The 23,181-nt window shown below is 40.7% G+C and overlaps 1 long non-coding RNA gene across 1 annotated transcript; it reads right to left on the bottom strand.

Moving 5' to 3' along the window:
* Positions 1–8,092: 8,092 nt before the first annotated feature.
* Positions 8,093–22,153, bottom strand: LOC117500607. The gene is made up of 3 exons (XR_004557803.1): positions 21,936–22,153; positions 21,878–21,882; positions 8,093–8,103 (listed from the first exon to the last, which is right to left on the bottom strand). It is a non-coding gene; the product is annotated as an uncharacterized LOC117500607 (long non-coding RNA).
* Between the last annotated feature and the right edge of the window lie 1,028 nt (positions 22,154–23,181).

A 23,181-nucleotide genomic window follows, 5' to 3' on the forward strand; every position in this document is an offset into this window, starting at 1 on the left:
TATCTTAGCTTAGCATGGGGCCCTGTTGACCCAAAAATAAAAATTAAGCATTTAAGAAAGGAAGAGATACAGACAAAAGAGAGGGGTGAAGAGGAGAGGCAAGAGGGGGTGAGAGAAAAGGAAGAGCAGCACTCTGTTCTAACTTTTTAAGGGGGACTGACGTCACCAAACTCTGTCCATTTAGGGTGGGTAATCTCACAGAAAACCATGTCTTCACAGGGCAGACCCAAATGATTCAACTATTTAAACACATTAACTTCTTCGTCTTTGTCTTTCGGCTGTTCCCGTTTGGGGTCGCCACAGCAGATCAATCATTTCCATCTCACCCTGTCCTCTGTATCTTCCTCTGTCACACCAACTACCTGCATGTCCTCCCTCAGCACATCCATAAACCTCCTCTTTGGCCTCCCTCTTCTCTTCCGGCCTGGTCGCTCCATCCTCAGCATCCTTCTCCCTATATACCCTGGGTCCCTCCTCTGCACATGTCCAAACCATCTCAGTCGCGCCTCTCTTACTTTGTCTCCAAACCGTCCCTCCTGAGCTGTCCCTCTGATATGTTCATTCCTAATCTTGTCCATTCTTGTTACTCCCAAAGAGAATCTCAACATCTTCAGCTCTGCCACCTCCAGCTCTGACTCCTGTCTTTTTGTTAGTGACACTGTCTCTAAGCCGTACAACATAGCTGGTCTCAGTACTGTCTTGTAAACTTTCCCCTTCAATCTTGCTGATATTCTTCAGTCGTAAATCACTCCTGCCACCTTTAAACACATTAACTATTATGGTATAATATTGTTCTAAGACACTCAAATGGATACACATTATTAATTGTAACTTAAACACATCCTTTGGATAACAGAATATTTCACCATCAACATATTGATAATGCAGAAAGATCACACTTAAACACACATCAGTTGCAATGGACTTATGTCATTAAAACGTAATGATTATATGCAAAGCATTTTGTTTGATTAACCAATCTAAATAACATTGGAAGTCTTTATATATGTGAATAAAAAAAATACCGATGCAATTCTTTTATTTTAAAAGAATGTCTTTCTTCACTTAGACTGACAGATAATAGCTTTTATCAAGTTTTATGGCCATGTGTTGTGGAAGGGATATCGTCTTGCAGTCTTGAGAGGGTCTGGTCTTGGTGTGAGGTCATAAAATTCATAATGACCGGAATTTAACCGATAAACCAGGCAAGGGCTCCTGTTGAAGATCTTTGAGTTACTGTCCTGCTTTGCTGTGAAGCCCAGTGCTGGCCCATGGGGGATGTCTCCAAGCTTATCTTAAGATCACCAAATGACATAGGAATTTCTCAACTGAGAGTGAAGACACCGTCTATGTCTGCAGTTCAAAACTCAGGTTTTTGTTGAGACTTTAATGTATTTATTTAATTAGGGTGAATCGAGCCCAGGCACTACAGGGGATATGGATTATGTTCTTTTCCTGAACCCAGCTGTGTCTAAAAGTTTACTTTTTTCAGATGGGTTGGTTCTTTGAATTGAAGTGGAGGATTTATCGATAAGCACTGAGAGTCTGTCCCCATTTTAAGTGCAAAATATTACAGTTTTCTTTTTTTTTTCTGTCTTCCACCTCATCTCAGCAACAGATTTCTGAAGAAATTCAGGAACATAGAATTCATACTTGACAAAGTGACGGTATTAAAATTGAGATTGTTGCCTTCATGAAACTGCTCGCCTGTTGATGAATGACAGTGGTATAAAATTTAACTGTTGGAGTGAAGCATTTGTGTAAATCTACAAAGATCCAACATTTTAAATTCCCTTTAAAATGTCCCCCAATGGTAGCTTTAACATCCTGGTAACAGATACCAGAACCACACACTTCTCCAAAATGTATTTCACCAGCAGACGTGAGCTAAATTTTTTATTTGCCATTAATACTATTGCCTCTGCTCCAGTAATACTGATTCTGCTGCATCACCAGCTGTGACCATTTTTCACAGATGGGACCAGTAAATGTACTTTCTTAGTAACAGGGAACTGGAAGACCACAGTTCAGTAAGTCAAACAGGTCCTCCACCAGCAGCAAAGAAATTCTATTCATTGCTCAAGGGCACTTGACACAAAGAGGGTCTCTGTGTCAAGGGCCCTTGAACAAAACATTGAACATCAAATTGCTTCATCCAGCATGGCCACAATGTCCACAAATGAACCTTCCTAGGAGTTGGTTTAGCCTTCCGCAAGTCATAAAAATACTGACCCATGTTGAAACCATGAGGGTGGAGAACGGTGCTATTCTATGGGGAGATCAACATTGAGCTGCACTGAACTACAGCATATCTCCTCAATCTTTACTTTATCAATAATGTTGAAACACTCATCATCTGCTCATTGTCCTGTGATCTGAACCAGCACCTTTGGCCCAGGAGGTCCACCAGAATCAGTCTGGCCGGATGCCAGTATTCAGCCTTTGCAGTCCACTTAAATATGTTCTCTACTGTTGGTAATAAATCCTGTCAACTGTGAATTAAGCAAAGCCAACTCCTTGTAAATTGTGCTATGACATTTACTGAAAATGTGTAAAAAGGTGTACAGCTTATTTACCGAGTTCACATTTTTCTTTGGTCCCACATTCTGGACGTTAAATAGCAAAGTTTCAACACTCACAACACAACTCCGCATTCTGGAACAGAGCCCCCCTTTTATGATTCATTACCCCTTTCTCCAGTTCAACAGCTCATCATTCAACAGATTCAATACATTCTGTGATTAAAGCCTGCACCCCCTTTTTTTTTTTTCTCCCCATTGCAACAGTCCAGTTCTGGCCACTACCTATTAATTAAACATACAAAGACAATAAACATTTCCAAGACCAACCAGTGCAACACTTCACTTTGTATCTGACTCTTCCCCTTGCCCATGTAAAAGGAGCACAGACGCACTTATCATTTGCATTCATTGTACATTCAAGTTATCTTTTTTTCTGTGGGCCATTGTCACTAGCCACTTCATTGACTAGTCCATCATGAGCATATGGTCTACTGGGCGCTAATGCTTGTGGGCATGTGTAGAGTCTGTGTACACTGTGAATAGTAGTCTGAGGGGATAAGGCACTGCTTGTTGTGTTCACACTTATCAATGGCACTTATCAAGTAAAATCTTCTGTATAGTGTGGGAGATATACAGTGAGGAAAATAAGTATTTGAACACCCTGCAGTTTTGCAATTCTCCCACTTAGAAACATGGAGGGGTCTGAAATTTTCATCTTAGGTGCATGTCCACTGTGACAGACATAATCTTAAAAAAAAAAAATCCAGAAATCACAATGTATGATTTTTTTTAATAATTTATTTGTATGTTACTGCTGCAAATAAGTATTTGAACACCAACTAACCAGCCTGAATTCTGGCTCACACAGACCTGTTAATTTTTCTTTAAGAAGCCCTCTTATTCTGCACTCTTTACCTGTATTAATTGCACCTGTTTGAACTTGTTACCTGTGTAAAAGACACCTGTTCACACACTCAGTCAATCACACTCCAACCTGTCCACCATAGCCAAGACCAAAGAGCTGTCTAAGGACACCAGGGACAAAACTGTAGACCTGCACAAGGCTGGGATGGACTACAGGACAACAGGCAAGCAGCTTGGTAGAAGACAACAACTGTTATGATTATTTATTAGAAAGTGGAAGAAACACAAGATGACAGTCTCCCTCGGTCTGGGATTCCATGCAAGATCTCATTTTGTGGGGTAAGGATGATTCTGAGAAAGTTCAGAACTACACAGGAGGACCTTGTCAATGACCTGAAGACAGCTGGGACCACAGTCACAAAGATTACATTCATAACACATGATGCTGTCATGGTTTAAAATCCTGCAGGGCAGCAAGGTCCCCCTACTCAAGCCAGCACATGTCCAGGCCTGTTTAAAGTTCACCAGTGACCATCTGGATGATCCAGAGGAGGCATGGGAGAAGGTCATGTGGTCAGATGAGACCAGAATAGAGCTTTTTGGAATCAACTCCACTTACCATGTTTAGATGATGAGAACAACCCCAAGAAAACCATCCCAACCGTGAAGCATGGGGGTGGAAACATCATACTCTGGCGGTGCTCTTCTGCAAAGGGGACAGGACGACTGCACCGTGTTGAAGGGAGGATGGATGGGGTCATGTATTGCGAGATTTTGGCAAACAGCCTCCTTCCCTCAGTAAGAGCATTGAATATGGGTCATGGCTGGGTCTTCCAGCATGACAATGACCCCAAAAATAAAAGGATCCTAAACATTTCCACAACTCTACCCAATACTTAATCCATGCAAGCAATGGTCAGGGTCAGAGCCAGAGCACATTTCTGACAAATGCCAATATTCACTGGGAAAAATTCATACATTCTGCACCCACACTACACAGCACTCATATCACCTGTATAGGCTTGGAATGATATCCAGCAACCTCTTGGGGATCCCATTAATTATTTTGGTCTGTCAGAGAACAGCCCGGGCAACTGAATCATATACTTTGTGAAAATCAATCAGGTTGCAAATTGAGCAATTTGTGACATTTATGAGACTCAAGTGAATGCAGCTGGTCTGCTTTGTGTCAGCCTGAACCTGTCAGATCTCAGAAGCTAAGCCGTGCAGCATCTGGTTAGTACTTGGATGGGAGACCTCTTCGGAACACCAGCGGCTGTGTGTGTTTCTCCAGGTAAAACTGGAGCTGCGTCAGGAAGGGCATCCAGCGTAAAACCTGTGCCAAATGCCGATGCAGATGTGGCTGTATCCGCTGTGGCAACCCTGAACAATATGGGGGCAGTCAAATGGACAACAGCAACATGAGACTCAAGTGAATGATGATAAAAGGTGATGCATGTCATATTACTCTCTGCTCTGGTGTGCAGTACACAGCAGATACATTTTAACCATCTGGAGGCCAGGGTATAACTGGCTGTTTTTGACTATTATGTCTTGTTTGGTAACTTTGTTTTTAAATATCACCTACTGTATGTAACTTTAAAGTTTTTGTTTCATTCTGACATACTGACATATTGCATTTACACAGTGAACCTAAATTCACACCTAAACATAAAATCTGAATTAAAAAAAAGTTTGTTTTTTTTGTTTCTTTGTTTTGTTTTGCTTTTTTTATTTGTTTTTTGTTTTTTTACTGTGAAAACCACAAATATTTTTAACAAACCATTTTTTATAACTTAGAATGCAAATATATTTGTAAATTTCAAAAACATATGTTCAAATGTCAAAAACAACAGTTAGGGCCCCTTCACACATGAAACGAAAGACACAGAAACCGGAAGAAAATCTGCTAACCAAAAATGAATTGGGTAACCAGGAAGCATTCCACCTGATGTCAAGAGGAACACACAGTTGGAGAGGTGTGCACAATACCAGGGCAATGATTTTGTGTACACTCCTGTTCGCGCGCATGAACACAGTGCAAGCACATGGAAAGTCACGCACACAGCAACGGAGAGAAAAATGAATAAAACACCACAATTTATAGTACTTAATTCCTGTTATAAAAAGCAGATATAGCTTTCGCCTAGACCTACACCAGGATGTAATGAAATGATGTGGATTACTGTTCCCTCTTTCATGTTTTACATACATCACCTGGTGCGCTCGAGCCGGCCGGCTCCCGTCTCTTGAAGAGCTGGGCTCTTGTGTCGTGAACACATCAGCCAGCATGGAGTGCCTAGCGCACCGTGATCTGTTGCAAATGTGATCTGTGTTTTAATTATTTCAATATGCTGAAATCCCGCAGTGACGCGGGCCTCGCGGGGCATCCCGTGGTTTTTTTTTCCTGCATAGCACAATATTCACCAGTGTAGCAGTGCGCTGATGCAGTGATCAGCTGAAGCAATATGTGTTTTAATTTATTTTCCCGTGAGGACAGCATGCCAACGTCGAGGGGATGACACACTGTGTGTGTATGTGTGTGTGTGGGGGGGGGGAATTCGACACCGTTACACCCATGTGTGTTGCTAGGTGATGCCACACTCATGTTGCACTTTGACAACTTTCACAGCCAGGTCGAATTTGATCGCTTGCTGCCTGCTATCATTCCAGGAGCATGAATAGCCCCGCCTTTTCTAAGTGTGTAGCGAGTTAGATGTGTGTGACAACTGGAATTTGGCCAAGACCTTTCAAGAAGGGGATAGACTGAGCACGCACAGGGCATCCATCCATCCATCCATTTTCTTCCGCTTTATCCGGAGTCAGGTCGCAGGGGCAGCAGCTCAAGCAAAGCCGCCCAGACCTCCCGATCCACACACACCTCCCCCAGCTCCTCCGGGGGAACCCCAAGGCGTTCCCAAACCAGCTGAGAGATGTAGTCCCTCCAGCGTGTCCTGGGTCTTCCCCGGGGTCTTCTCCCAATGGGACATGCCCGGAACACCTCTCCAGCAAGGCATCCAGGGCATTCGCACAGGGCATTCACTGTCTTTTGGCCGCTTGTGTGCGTGAATAGTTGTCGCAACAGGTGTATGAGGCATTTGAGGTGGTTCCGATTTGTCACGAATGGCATGTAATTCCTCCTTCGTGCGCTAGTCGGATTCAATTGTGTTATGTGTGAAGGGGCACTTAAACATAGCTATTTACATTAAAAGTGCAGGAAATGCTTCAGTCATTTTTTTTTGTTTTTCATCTATTTACAAAAAAATAAGATGCTACACAAATTTTATTTGTGTCACTCAGAAAAACAATTCCTGTCCAAATAAAGACTTCTCTGACTTGTGTTGGATAGGTCACACACCTGACACTTCCTCGTGTTTCCATTTGGAGGCAGTGTGGGGACCTTGGAAGCTTTTTTTCCCCCTCTCCTCAATTTGAGTGAAATCTGGACCGACCCTTGTGAGGAATGGGGGAGGGGGTCAATATATGTTGATGTCATGCATTTCCACCAATGGTAAAGGGGAAGATTTTTTTTTTTCCACCAGTCAGAGATGTCAAAATGGCCTGACTTTCACGTGTGCAAAGGCAGTGTGCATCCATAACAAATGGGTTTGTGAACATTTTATTTGGCTTTGGGTGTGCCTTTTCTGCCAAAAAATAAAGTATTTCCACCAAAAGATCAAAGGGAAATCATGGATTTTCTTTTCATATTGTAAATGCGGCAAGCAGAGAGAAGAAAATTGAGGAAAAACACCCGTTCATGCATGTGCACTGGCCAAAGCGATCGCAGCTCAACATCACAGAGGCTTTGAGTGTGCTTTTTCTTATCACATGTATGGACTTTGCCTCAAGGGATTAACCCTCTGGGGCCGTGCGATCATATACGATGGCTAAGACCAAGCTTTATTAAATTATAAATACATTTTTAATGATATGAGATAGAAACTTACTTTTTTTTTTTTGCTGAAAAGTTAACTCCGCTGACTTTAAAGCCAGCCATCGGCCATCTTTGTACTCCTCATAGAAGCTGTGTGATGACGTGCGCAATGTGAGTGTCCAAACGGAATTGGTTCACTGTCACATGGTTTTCCAAAATCCAATCGTAGGGCAGATTTTCCTCACATGAAAAGCAAAAGATCATTTTCAGGAGTGATATGTTACTAGTTGGCCCGTTTGAATAGCCCCTTGGGTGCTCCAATGAGTACACACTATTGGTCTCCAATGCGCCCTGTGTCATTACGCACAGGCAGATGGAGAGCCTCTGATGACCATCTCACATGCTCAAACAATGAGTGTGTAACTATCAGGATTGCTCCACTAGTTTGCATGTGAATGTTACTGGATCACTCTGTTGCTTTCTCGGCGTAAAGCACTGTATACCATATCAATGGAGCGAGGGGGAGGGCCGCTCCTCAAACTGTAAGGAGCCAAAGTGTGAATGAAAGCTGCTTTAGGAGCAGCACAGAACACTCCAAAACAGAGTAGAAGTAGAAGTTTGTGATGTAATCTTTGTGTAATAGCAGACAGAATTTGCTTTGAGATGATACGAGCAAAACGCATAGACATTTTGTATATATTGTTCAAAATGTGCATTTGTGTTTTGTTGTACAGTCTTTCACACAAGACCTCAAATTACCTTTATAAAGTGTCAAAACAGTTGTTTATTATAGTTTGCTGTGTGTTTTGAATAAATGTGTGTGGAATATTAACTTCCGATTTACTTTTTCCTTTCTTATTTCTGATTGCAAACCTTTATTACACTTATAAAACATAACAAAAGCTTATATATTATGAAAGCACAGGTTGTCATGAAAAAAGAGACATAAAACTTGATTGTAGGATGCAGGGAGAGCTCTTAACAGCAATAATAAAACATTTATGCCAGGCGAGTGAACTGTCCAAAAAATGCCCTCGGACCCCAGAGGGTTAAGGGGCAATCATGTTTTTTCTTTTCCCATTGTAAATGCTCCAAACAGAGAGAAGAAAAGTGATGAAAGCCACCCATTTGCGCACACATACGCATGCACACTGGAAAAAGCATTCACAGCTCTTTTTCCGGCTTTGAGTGTCCCTTTTCCTACCAAATGTATTGGCTTTTCCACCATAGGATGAAAGGGAAATCATGTTTTTCTTTTCATATTGTAAATGTGGCAAGCAGAGAAGAAAAGTGAGGAAAACCACCCATTCACGCATGCGTGCTAGACAAAGCGATTGCAGCTCAGAATCGGAGAGGCTTTGAGTGTGCTTTTTCTTACCACATGTATGGGCTTTGCTTCAAGGGATTAAGGGGAAATCATGTTTTTTTTCTTTTCCCATTTTAAATGCTCCAAACAGAGAGAAGAAAAGTGAGGAAAGCCACCCATTTGCGCACGCAAACGCATGCACACTGGAAAAGCGATCGCAGCTTTTTTCGGCTTTGAGTGGCTTTGTGTGTCCCTTTTCCTATCAAATGTATTGGTTTTTCCACCACAGGATAAAAAGGGAAATCATGTTTTTTCTTTTCCACTTGTAAATGCTCCAAGCAGAGAGAACAAAACTGAGGGAAACCACCCTTTTTGCATGCACAGTTGAATCAGAGTGGCACTCATTACCATAATAATTCAGTAAAACACCTGGCGTAATTTATTAATCATTATTCAGGTTTTACTAGGTCTATCAACAAAATTTTAAAACTGGCATGTAGGTTGAAATCTGCACTTTCAACAAACATTCAACCTGAAACTGAAAGTATGGGGAATTTGATGAGAGAACCATTTAATTCAGTCATATGACTTTGAGGCATATTCGCCTCGAACGACTCCAAAGGGTTAATATTCAATTACATGCATGTTTCCATTAGTGCATGTGTGTTGTTTGTAAAATAAATAAATAAATAAATGAATAAGTAAATAAATATATAAACAAAAATAAAAAAATCCTTTATGACCCATTATTTTTTTTTTTTTCCTGTGTTCAGTGACTGACTGCCCCTGAAATTGTCCTTACTGCTGTATGCACAATGTGATTGCTGCATACTTTAAGCTCCTCTGGACAACCTGTAACATCGACCAAACACAGACCAAAAGATTTACATTCAAATCAATGAGAAGCAGATGCCATATGACAGCATATGACAGAAAAGGATTTGACTGAGCTTTCCAAAACTCAGCGACGGAAAGGGAAACCTGTTACTGTACTGCCCACATATAATTGAGCTGCATTTGAGATGTATACCAGTACTCCCACCTATATTGATGCCATTGCAATATCTAGGAGGGTGCCTGATGAATATAAATTGGTGGATCAAATTGCGGCGGGAATTGAGTCAACCATCTGTTGGAGGTGCACGATAACTAAAAAATGTAGATAGAATTATTTATATCCATTTCAGTGTGGAAAGACTGAATAATCTGATTAGAGATGCTATGATGTCTACAGGAACACCTCACAATCCCTTCATTGTTGGCTTACCAAAACAGGCTGGCTCGAGACTTTGTTCTAGCTGAAAAAGGAGGTATATGCCAAATATTTGTCCAAGAGTGCTGTACATTTATCCGAAACAGTGCTGCACCTGACGGCCCTATAACCACAGTTCTGCCTGGACTAAGGACACTCTCTGATGAACTGTCTGAATATTCTGGAATTTAGAACCCTCTGATGAATAAATTTTAAATACCATTTTGGCAAGTGGAAGGGCTGGTAGCTTCAATTCTAATTTCTCTGACTGTAGCAGTAACTGTATTGGTCCTTTGTATAAGACATTTTATCTTAAATGCATCAGCACTACCTTAGATAACAAATTTGGGGAACACCTCCCCTATCAAATGTCACAGCACTCTCCTAACGAAACCAGACCTTTAATCTCCCTTCCTGGGGCAGTAGAATGGAAGAAGAACACCTGGAAGATGATGATGAATCCTGATACGTTATTAATCCCTAACTAAAGCATTGCACTGCTAAGGGCCCCTTCACACATAACACGATTGAGGCCGATTGGTGCACAAAGGAGGATTAGAATGAAATTCGTAAAATTTCAGTGTCACCTCAAATGCATCACACAGCAGTCACCACAACCACTCGGCCACAGCACATACACTCTACATTCGTGTGTACCTCACACCAGAAACCCATTCAAACAGCGCACAAAATGATGTCTCACTGTCATCTGATCATGCTCGCAACATTTGCATGGCATGTCATATTCAGGTCAGACAAATCATGCCACAGTCGTGGGGCTGCACAAAATCATCGGCCACGTTGAACCCTAGCTGAATGGAGTGATCAAGGTAGCCTTCACACCAGTGGCTGAATGACGGCGAATGTCGGGCAAATGCCAGGCAAGTGGGCAGAGTCCAGGTGATACCCACGAACATCCAACACCACTCTCGGAGCACTTAGAAAAGGTGGGGCCATTCGCGCAGCCAGCACAAAAGTAGAAATCAGGTACCATTTTTGAGCTGGCTGTGCGAATGGCCCCACATTTTTGTAAGTGCTCCGCAAGTGTGCCATCCCCTCGAGCAACACAAATGGCGTGCGAGTGTGTCGTGTGTCCCCCTACACCGTGCAACACAAATGAAATGGTGTGTGTGTGGTGCTCCCCCTCCCTCAGTAACACAAATGTCATGTGAGTGTGACATGCACCCCCCCAAAGCACAATCCAACATTGTCAAGGTGCAGCTGAGGTAATGCTCGTACGCCCGCCGGAGTGCAGTGCGATCACTATCCAGTGCAGTGTGTACATCTGGACAGCCTGTCATGTCCATGATAGATGTCATGTAACACATACATTCCCATTTATTTCCATTACACAATGTATATGGGACATTATGATCATTACAGCTGTAATACCAGACATGCAGGTACGTGCAGCATGCTGTGTGCCCACGCAAATCGATGCATTTGACAGGCTTGGCACACACAACTGATCAGACAACACAACTGATTCAGCATCTCCCTCTGGAGGTGGGTTCATCAAGCAGCAGTGTACACATCCCAACACAATAGAGTTAAAAAAAAACAATCACAAATGTGTCATCCCATATGACTCACACAGATCCCATATAAACCCATATAATGCGGAAGTCAGCCAGAGCGGCATCTGCGTGGACAGCCACGTGACACATGATCGCAACATCTGTCTGTCTTGTGGAGTATTGAGTGACAGCCAGCCATGACCCTAAGCTCAGAGATTATGTTAGTACAGGCAGGAGCACCGAAGCTGTCAAATGATGTCAAATGATAACACGCACATTATCAGGCGAGAGTGCGAGTTACAGTGAGGTGTTCAATTAAAAGAAAGAAAATGAAATGAAAAGTGACAGAGTGACTTTTGTTGTCAAACAACCTGTGACCCCCACTTCACAGCGCATATTATTTGTGCAACATTCAATTTTTAAGACCATTTTCTGCACACAGACAACTGCTCGGCACCAGCTGCATGGGCATCAGAATAGGGAGAATGTATTTATTTTTGTTTTATCAAACCTTGTTTTATCAAATCATGACTTTGACAGATAATAGTTGAGTGTTTATTTATGAAGGCACCGGTGTAACTACATTAGATAGCTTTTTGGGCATTCACATTAGATTTTGGCTTTGTGAATTATATCTGTGTGGTCAACAAAAATGGAGCAGGCTGCTGCTTTTAATGATGTCTTTTGAGACCTTTTGTGTTGTCAGTAAATCACTGATGAGTTGCTTGTAGGCAACCAAATCTTAAAGACAAAATCTGTGAAGTAAACGCTATAATCGGAGTCTTTTGTGTCAGGGTTTAATATAGCACTCACTGCTGTAGTCAGAGGAAAACCCCTCCTGTGAATAAAAGTACAACCATGTGTTGTTTCTACCTGTACACCTACGTTTCAAGGTCAAGGTCAACTTTATTGTCCCATTAGGGAAATTTGTCTTGGGGTTGCACTACATTAACGCTTCACAGGGCAGAGAACAATTTAAAAGGACACAAATCACATAAAACACAAGAATTAAAATCAAGACTAAAATCAGGAAATACATTACAGTGACAACACAGAGACATTCAACTATTTAAAGTGCGACAAAAAAGTGCCAAGTGCTAAAGTGCTGATGTTTGTTGCATGTTGTTCTATTGCACTAGTTGCTTGCATTGTTTCACAGTTTGATAGAAATTAGATAGATTTGTTTTACACTTTCGTATACGTTAAACAGCTAATTTCACTGATTAGCTCATCTACCTGCCTAAGGACATGAACATATTATAGTCAGTATCAGGATGCAAGGTGACATGGCTCAGACAGTGGGTGGACACAAAATGCAGACTCTCAGACAAAGGCGTTGAACTAATTAAATTACTTTATCTTTAAAGCTGGCAGAGGTTCGGTATACACAATAGCCGTCAGTGAGGCAGAGGTAACAAGCAGGTGCAAGGCAATGGCGTGGTCAAAAACAATGACAGTTGAATACACAGAAAGACAGAGTTCATGGGCAGAGGCAAGAGCAAGGTCAAAAAACAGAACATGGTCTAAACACAGAAAGGCAAAACAGAGCTGTGACAAAATGGCTGAAACAAGGACTGGAGAATCAGTGAACTGATGTAGACAAACACAAAACATGAGGCTTAAATACACAGTGGGTAATCAGGGCCGACAGGTGCAGCGAATGTTCAGGAAGGGGTGTGGTTGGACCAGAGAAGAGACAAGAAAGTTCAATGACAGGTGGGTGTGACAGACAATAGCGGAAGCAAATGGAAGCATGGCAGTGACACTCCCCAGAACCAACTGTGATAAAAAATCCTAAACAAAGATGTGAAGTATCAAAATTCCAACATGCAATGAATAAAGAATCAAACCAGGGGATGAATGTAAGAACCAAAAAGAGGAAACCAAGAAAACAAAAGGCTAAGACTACACTAGAATGGCACTCACAATGTGGCTAAAATATAACAAACAGAAAATCACAGGTTGGGGCCAGACAGTGGATCAATGAAAGGGGTCATGGTCACCGACAGGGGACAAACCATAACATGAGCCCAGGAGCGGACTGGACCATAACAGTCAGCTGGTTTAGTTGGTGGTTTCTAGCAAATATGCGGTAGGGGTTTTACTCAGTGAGGCTGGGGATATCCACCTCTGTTGGTTGGTTGTCCATTTGATCTTTGTGGTTCTTGACTGCAGCCAAACACTGCATGCCTTCAGGGCAATTGCCAACCCCAAACACACCCAAATGCAACATGAGGTCATAGTCATTGCAAGGATGTAGGAGGACATGTGTACCTTTGTTGTTGAGATGACTTTCCTTTTAGAGAGTGACTACATGCCTATTTTTTTTTTTTAATATGCTGGGGTCTAAGAGGCTGCGGGAGTTCCCTCATGATAATCAAAGAAATAGAATGAGCTTGATGAGGTTCTTGTATTCCATATCTCATGATACAGGCAAAAGGACAGTTGCCACAGATGCGCTGTGAGAACACCTGTTTGATCAACGATGACCCACAGTGGTAACACATGTCAGCCCTGCCAGCAACACAGAATAGACTGCTGGAAACAAAGAGCAACAGGACAAGAAAAGTATGCATGGAGGGGTGACCAGGCAAACACATGACATGCAGCGCTTTCTGACATTTTCTGCAGTTCAGTGTTGAGCTGACAGTAGAAAATTGCATCCTGCTGAAAGGTGATACTGATGTCATGATAAACCCAGATACTACAGAAACAAAAACTGCTGTAGACAAATTTTATTGTTTTTGTGCAAATATTTGCTCAATTTGAAATGGATGCCTGCAACACATTTTAAAAAAGCTGGGACAGTGGTATGTTTACCACTGTGTTGCATCACCTTTCCTTCTAACAACACTCAATAAGCATTTGGGAACTGAGGACACTAATTGTGAGCGTCATGATTGGGTATAAAAGGAGCATCCCCAAAAGGCTCAGCTGTCCACAAGCAAAGATGGGGCGAAGAGCACCACTTTGTGAACAACTGCATGATAAAACAGTCCAACAGTTTAAGAACAATATTTCTCAAAGTTCAATTGCAAGGAATTTAGGGATTCTATCATCTACAGTCCATAATGTAATCAGAAGATTCAGAGAATCTGGAGAACTTTCTAAACATAAGGGGCAAGGCTGAAAACCAACACTGATTGCCAGAGATTTTCGATCCCTCAGGCAGCACTGCATTAAAAACTGACATCATTGTGTAAAGGAGCTTACCGTGTGGGCTCAGGATCACTTCAGGAAACCATTGTCAGTTAACACAGTTCGTCGCTACATCTGCGAGTGCAAGACAAGTCTACCATGCAAAGCGAAAGCCATACATCAACAACATCCAGAAACGCCGTCGCCTTTCCTGGGCCCGAGCTCATTTGAACAGACACAAAGTGAAAAAGTGTGCTGTGGTCTGATGAGTCCACATTTCAAATTGGTTTTGGAAAGCATGGACATCGTGTCCTCATGACAAAAGAGGAAAAAGACCATCCAGAATGTTACCAGCGCAAAGTTCAAGCCAGCATCTGTGATGGTATGGGGGTGTGTTCGTGCCCATGGCATGGGCAACTTACACATCTGTGATGGCACCATCAATGCTGAAAGGTACATCCAGGTTTTGGAGCAACACATGCTGCCATCCAAGCAACGTCTTTTTGAGGGACATCCCTGCTTATTTCAGCAAGACAATGCCAAGCCACATTCTGCACGTGTTACAACAGCGTGGCTTCGTAGTAAAAGAGTGCAGGTACTAGACTGGTCTGCCTGCAGTCCAGACCTGTTGCCCATTGAAAATGTGTGGTGCATTATGAAGCACAAAATATGACAACAGAGACTCTGGACTGTTGAACAACTGAAGTCGTACATCAAGCAAGAATGGGCAAGAATTCCACGTACAAAGCTTCAACAATTAGTGTCCTCAGTTCTGTATTTATTTACATTTTACACAACATCCCAACTTCATTGGAATTGGGGTTGTATATTTCAAACAGTATGTGGAAATCTTCTACCTCAGTTACAGATTTGGCATTAGTACAATCACTGACTCATTAAGACAGTCTGCAAACATTTTCATAAGCAGTTGGACAGTCACAATTCTTGTAATTTTGCTTCTGTACATCATTGCAGTGGGTTTGAAATGAAGCAATCAAAATGCATTTGTAGTGTTCCTCTTTAATTGTCACAATCATTCCCAGAATGCATCGTCTTTTTTTCCTAATTGTTAAATGTTTGTGGCTTTAGTTTGTGTTTGTGCACTGTTCTTTTAATTTAGACTTTAGCTGTTTGAGTTGTATTTTGGTTTTTGTGCACTTATCTGGTCTTTCACTATACTGTATATCGTTATGTGGATATATACCGCTTTCTCCTTTTCACCTCAGCTTTTTCTTTACTTTTGCACTGCTGCACCTCATCACGTGTTATTTACCTCACAGTGTTTAATTCCTGTTTTTCAGTGACTCCCTGCCAGATTCTAATGACATGTTTGCTTGCTCCAGGGTCCTGGATTTACTGCCTCCGACCACCTTGATTTTTTTTCCCTTATTGCAGTGACATTGATTCAATGTGTTTCACTGTGCTCAAAAATTTTGGAATTCACTTTGACACCTTGAAGGATTAAATAAAAATATTGGATTAATCATTTAGGAATTGTGGAGTTTGTCGTGGATTAACTACAATTGTAGTGGAGTAACTACATGCATGTAATGCAGTTATAGAATTAAAACAAACAAAAAAATGCAAAAAACAAAAAACGTCAGTCTCCAACATTGCAGTGAGAAAAATATATGTAATTAAATTAGTTATTTGATTAAAAAAAAAAGTATTGGTGATTACATTTGGATATAATAAAACACTCACTCGCTCACACTCATCTTCAACCACTTATCCGGGATTGGGTCGGGGGGGGCAACAGCTCTAGCAGGGGACACCAGATTCCCTTTCCCATGGAACATTGACCACCTCTAACTGGGGGATCCCAAGGCGTTCCCACGCCAGTGTGGAGATATCATCTCTCCACCTAGTCATGGGTCTTCACCGGGGTCTCCTCTGAGATGGACGTGCCTGAAACACCTCCCTTGGGAGGCGCCTAGGAGGCATCCTTAGCAGATGCCCGAATCACCTCAGCTGGGTCCTTTCAACGCAAAGGAGCAGTGGCTCTACTCCGAGCTCCCCACAGATGACCAAACCCTCTGAACCTATCTCTAAGGGAGACACCAGCCACCCTTCTAAGGAAGCCCATTTCGATTGCTTGTACCCACGATCTAGTTCTTTCGGTCATGACCCAACCCCCATGACCATAGGTGAGAGTAGGAACAAAGACTGACCAGTAAATTGAGAGCTTCCCCTTTTGGCTCAGCTCCCTTTTCATCACAACAATACAGTAGAGCGAATGCAACACTGCCCCTGCTGCGCCGATTCTACAGCCAATCTCACACTCCATCGTCCCCCACTTGTGAACAAGACCCCGAGGTACTTAAACTCCTTCACTTGTGGCAAGACCGCATTCCCTACCAGTAGTAGGTAATCCATCGGTTTCCTGCTGAGAACCATTGCCTGAGATCCTCATCCCAGTCACTTCACACTCGGCTGTGAACCGATCCAGTGAGTGCTGGAGGTCACTGGCTGAGGCATAATAAAACACAATGTAATTAATAAAATATTCCATAGGCTTGCGGAATGGAAAGAATGGTGTATTTTTTAACAACATGGGTGTCGTGAGATGCCTAGATATCTTCAAAGGACAACAGCCTGTCTGCACCCCTGCAAACAAATTTTCACTCTGAGACTGTCACAACTTCTCCTGGTGAACAGAACCCATATAAAGCACTGGAATTTAAATTTAGCTACCTTATTAGCTAACTGGGTTGATGATAAGAAGCAATATGACATGTTTTATGACCATTCTAGATCAAAGAATGATGCATCTGTGGTTGTGGCATTTCTGCATCAGCTGGATGATGATGAGATGATGGAGCAACAGTACCATTTGTGGAGTATGTTGGAAATTACACTGAGGTCCCAGTGAGAGACATTGATTACAAAATGGAAAGTGGCATCTGTGTACATGTATGTGTGCGTGCCTGTGTATAACTTTGATCATGATCCCCAACCAGTCCCAGCAGAAGACTGCCCCTCCCTGAGCCTGGTTCTGCTGGAGGTTTCTTCCTGTTAAAAGGGAGTTTTTCCTTCCCACTGTAGCCAAGTGCTTGCTCACAGGGGGTCGTTTTGACCGTTGGGGTTTTACATCATTATTGTATGGCCTTGCCTTACAATATAAAGCGCCTTGGGGCAACTGTTTGTTGTGATTTGGCGCTATATAAAAAAAAAATTGATTGATTGATTGATTGATCATGGACAAACTGGGTAGAGCTGATATTTGCCATTTTGTATGCTGTGTATTTTTGGATGAATGCCGCCAAAATGGAACATTGATAGGACTAATATTTTTGGAGAAAATATGGATATTAGCTAACAACACTGAACAATGGATGTTGATAATTACATTCTGGGCTCACACACCATTCCAGCAGGTGGCAATAAATCATCTACATAATAACCCTCTGGAGTCCAGAGTATAATTGGCTGTTTTTGGCTACTTTTGGTTTTATCTTCATAGTGTACCTTAAAGAACTTTGTTTTGCTTTGTTTGGTGTCATTTATTTCAGCAAAACTTCACCCATCTGACTTTACAGTTTTTTTTCTTTCTTTCTGACATACTGTATTAACACAACAAACATAAATTCACACAAAAAGATACAATCAGAATAGAAAAAAAAAATCTTTATTTTTTCTGTGAAAACTACAAACAAGTTTAACAAATTATTTCATAACATAGAATACAAATACAAATTGTAAATTTCAAAAGAAGCAATCAAGAAATTTATTTAAGTTGATTTATAAACTTTTTTCTGCAGGTTGACATGAAGGTGGTTTCTCTGGTGACGGTGGCAGAAAACCTGGACAAACTGCTGGACATTATGGACGATGCTAGTCACCCTCTGTACACTTTCATCAGCAACCAGAGGAGCCTTTTCAGCCACAGACTGCTCCTTCCCAAGTGCATAACCCACAGACTGAGAAACTCCATTGTCCCTTGGTCCATCTGATGGTACAACTCCTCACTCAGATGGAGTAACAGGAACACAGAGGATGGAAAGGAAAGGAATGGTAGTAGCCAGTAAGCCAGTAGCGAGTAGTTTTTTTTTTTCTGGTACTGATATTTGTGTATTTAATATTTATATTTGCAATTTTGTTTTTTTTTTTACTTTCACTTTTGATACTTTGTGTGCTCCTTACCCTGTGTGTTGCTATGCAATGCTGCTGGAACCTCAAATTCATGAGGGAGTCTTCCCAAAAGATTGATAAGAGTCTCTCTAATCAAATCTAATGTAATCGAATCTAAACTATAATATACAACAAGGCATCCAGAGAAGCATGGTGCCAGTATTTCAGCTTTGCTTGATGTTAACATATACTGCTCAAAAAAATTTAAGGAACATTTTGAAAACACATGATATCTCAGTGGGGGGGGGGGGAAAATCATGCTGGGTATCTTTCTTGATTTGGACTGTGAAAAATATGTTAGGAATGAAAGGATGCCCAATCAGTTGATTGAAATGAAATCTGCCAACCTACAGAGGGCTGAATTCAAACCCCAAAAATCAAGGTGAAAATATGATGCATTGGGTTTGTCCATTTTGCCACAATTTCATCGCAACAACTGAAAATGGTATTGTGTAGTTTGTATGGCCCCCATGTGCTTGTATGCATGACTGAGAGTGTCGGAGCATGCTCCTAATGAGACAGTGGATGGTGTCCTGTGGGACTGCCTCCCAGATCTGGACCAGGGCATTAATTAGCTCCTGGACAGTGTTGTGGCTTTTATTGAAAAGAATATTTAATTAAATCTTAAATTTAATTTAATTCCTCAAAAAGGCCACCACCTGCCAGAAAAGCAGGGAAATAACAAAAATTGATCAATCTTAAATATGAATGTCAAAAGTTCTACATATGATTGATTAAACATCTGTCTTCAGCTGGACACAAGACAAGCAATTGGCATAATTTTAGCATTCATTTGCATATTTACAGATAGCAAACATGGGGCTGAGATTTTGTGACTATGAATAATGATTCATAGTGTTATTGTTGAGGTAATATGATAAACAAAGTGAAAGGAGGAAATATCAGGGACTAAATATGGATAGAAATTAATAAGAATAAACTTGTTTGGAATTTAGCATTGAATTTTGTGTTCACAAAATGATTATTAAAATTAAGAATATTAAACTAAACCACTCTGCACCACTGGCAGAATAGACCATCAGAACATTTGAGGATTCAACTTATTGGGGCTCCTGGATGGGGCAAAGCAGAGCAGTCCAGTCCAGTTTCCTGGTCAGACATTTTCTGGTACCCATGTCTTGGTTAACCCGGCGGGTCTACCAGATGACTACAGAAGTGAATGATGCTTGCATTCCCAGCAGGACAAAACATGGGAATTCAGCTGCTCTGTTGAAGTTAGAGGTTCAATCTGCCAAGCACACTCAGGAGGAAGACTTCTGTCAGTCTTTGCTCTCACAAAAATGCACATGTGGTTTCCAAAACCTGTAGAAAATCAATTTAAAGTCTTTGTAAAATGTTAAAAAAGGCTCACAGCTTGGCCAAGAAAGTGATACAGGAAAAAATGAAGTTAACTTAAAGCTTTTGACCTTGAGTGAAGCTGAAGAATTTGGAAGTTTACAAATTAATGTCAATTTGAAAAACTCAGCTAGGAAATTGTCTTTAAAGCTCAGATGACTTGACTCATGCCTTAACATTGCTTGAAAAAAATAGGGACCCGTTAAAGGACTTCAGTGTCAAAAATGGAATTGCGACCAAAAATATGGCAGAAACTAGAAGCACTCGGAGAGCGCAAACCTCCACCAAGGCCATAGGGTCACTGATGTCACATGGAATACCCTTTGGCAAAGAGACTTATTCCACGTCATTTCACACATCTACCATCATGTTTCAGATTCAGTGGTTAACCCTCTGAGGTCCGAGGGCATTTTTTGGACAGTTCACTTGCCTGGCATACATGTTTTATTATTGCTGTTAACAGCTCTCCCTGCATCCCACAAAAAAGTTTTATGTCTCTTTTTTTCAGGACAACCTGTACTTTCAATATATATATATGCTATAGTTGTGTTTTATAAGTCAAATTAAAGGTTTACAATCAGAAATAAGAAAGGAAAAGTAAAGCGGAAAATAATTTTCCACACACATTTATTCAAAATACACAGCAAACTATAATAAACTACTAACACATCACTCCTAAAAACAATGTTTTTTGTGTCACGTGAGGTGAATCTGCCCTACGATTGGATTTTGGAAAATCGTGTGACGGTGAACCAATTCCGCTTAGACACTCACATTGCTCACGTCATCACACAGCTTCTATGAGGAGTATAAAGATGATGGACGGTGGCTCAAAATTCTGCGGAGTTAACTTTTCAGCTAAAAAAATAAGTTTCTATCTCATATCATTAAAAAGCTATTTACAATTTAGTAAAGCTTGGTCTCAGCTGTCATATACGACGGCGTCGGCCCCAGAGGGTGAAACCCTTACATCTTCAGCAAATGTATTTATAAAGAGAAACTGCATGAACTACACAAGTTTTCTTTCTAATAACAAGTTTATTCAATGAGGAGAAACAAGTGCTAAATTATTGTTGTGTCATAACTTAATTTTTGTTCAGCCTTTGTGACCCGTCTTCATGAAGTTAGATGCAAAAATGTTGAAATCGGCCCTATCCTACAATGATAAAGAATCCTTAAAAAAAATAAAAATAAATAAATACTGGATCCGGATCCTGTTCCGGATCATTACCAAAATTTAATGACATCTAAGTTAGGCCAAGATACATCCCTGGTAAAAATATCATTGAAATCCTTTGAGGATTTCAATGAAAACATAACCCCCGAAAATATAACCTCCTTGGCAGAGGTAATAAAATATACAAAGAGTGGAGACAGAAAGTGTAGCAGAGAAGAGCCATAAGCAGAAAAAAAGCAGACAAAAACCCAAAAGACTTAGCAAGCGAGAGAGACTAAGAGAGTAAGCACAACTAAGAGAGACAAAAAGCATTGCCGTTGATCAAGGGTCTTTAAAAGGTGGCTTCACACATGGCCATATGCTCTGCCCACATGGCATCGATTTGCTTTAACCGTAAAGTGTTTGTTGAGCCGATAACATAAAATATGATAGTACAACATATCATTATACCTTCTTTCCTCTATGAACATAAATGTCTGGATGGAAACATCTTGCAATTAAACACATCATAGGAAGAAACAGAAAGTGGTTAAAGCAATCTGTAAACACAGAAGCATTTGATTTTCATTAATAATTAACCTATAACATTGAAGCATGCATACTGTAGTGGACCAAACATAGACAGCAAAGGTTTAAAAAAAAAAAAAAAAAGAGTTTCCCATTTTAATAAAGCCAACAAAAAGTTAACAAACCATTGTAAAAATCAAACTAACCAAGATTTGGGCCCAATTGAACAATACAGAAACTCAAAAAAACTAAACCTTAACTCAAGAGGGGAGATATCAAACAAAAAGAAACAAAACTACTAATTTAACAACAAAAGTAAAAACCCAAAATAAAACAAAAATAATTTTAACTTAACACAAACTCAAAAGTGATTACAAAAGTGAGGTAAAGAAAATTAAATATCAAAATTAAAATGAAGTTTCCCCCCTCAGTCCATTTTGGTAGGCCTCCAAAGTTATAAAATGGCTGCCAGCCCCTTCAGTCATCCTTTTTCCCAAGCAGCTCCTCAGAGAAAACAAGTGTAAGTACAATTCAGACAAATATTAACTAAAGTGTGCATCCGACAGAAAAATATGTGACCTATTCCTATATATATAATGTAATAATTATTACACCACACACATACATTATGGAAAAAGGAATAATATTTTATTCACATGAAACAAAACATATCCAGAAGTAAATTGGACAAATTTTACAAATTCTTGGGGCAAATAATTAATTATTTTATGCAACTGCTCAGTCCTATTTTGCTTTGTTTTAGCACAGTTAACAGCATGTTATTCAGGGGGCACTGTGGTTCTATCAGTTGGAACGGATTGTTTATGAATTAAACAAACTGCGATCGATCATCTACATGTATGTCTAATGTCTCTGGTGATAGGGTTGAGGGAATTGTATTACAAGGGTCACTGACAAGGCAGGAAAAAGGGGTGCTTGAGATATTATCAACAGAAAAATCCCCGCTCTGGATTTGGAAGTTCGCCAAATTGGACAGGTTTCAATAAACTATCTAAGAAATCTTGTTTCAACTGGTGTTCGACCGGAACAAGAGTGCTGTTTGGAGCTCTCAGTCTTTTTGTTCTGAGGGTGGTCATAAATTCAGCCAAGAAATGTTTGGCTATTTTCAGACACTTTTGGGTAAGGGAGGTGGAAGAGATTCTTGATGCATGGCACCAAGCTGAGTGATATACAAGCAACAGTGCTAACCACTAAGTCACATTGTTGCCCATGCTTAATTAAATTCAATTTAATATATCTATTTTGCACCAAACCATGAAAAAGTCACCCCAAAGTGCTTCATAAGATGAGATTCCAACACGTTGACCCAGCTCTATTGGGCGGCCATCCATTCTGGTCACAACAACAAATAACAATTAGAATTTAAACAATCAGAATAACTATTACAAGTACAACTGCACTGTCATGAAACCAACAAGCAAATAAAATGATGCAAAGCAGCAAAACAGAATTCATTAACAATTACAATATAAATTAACATGCACTCTAAAAAAAAATAAAGGCTGTCTCAAGAAAA

The sequence above is a fragment of the Thalassophryne amazonica genome, chromosome 19 (assembly GCF_902500255.1).
Source record: "Thalassophryne amazonica chromosome 19, fThaAma1.1, whole genome shotgun sequence".
Taxonomy (NCBI): Eukaryota; Metazoa; Chordata; class Actinopteri; order Batrachoidiformes; family Batrachoididae; genus Thalassophryne; species Thalassophryne amazonica.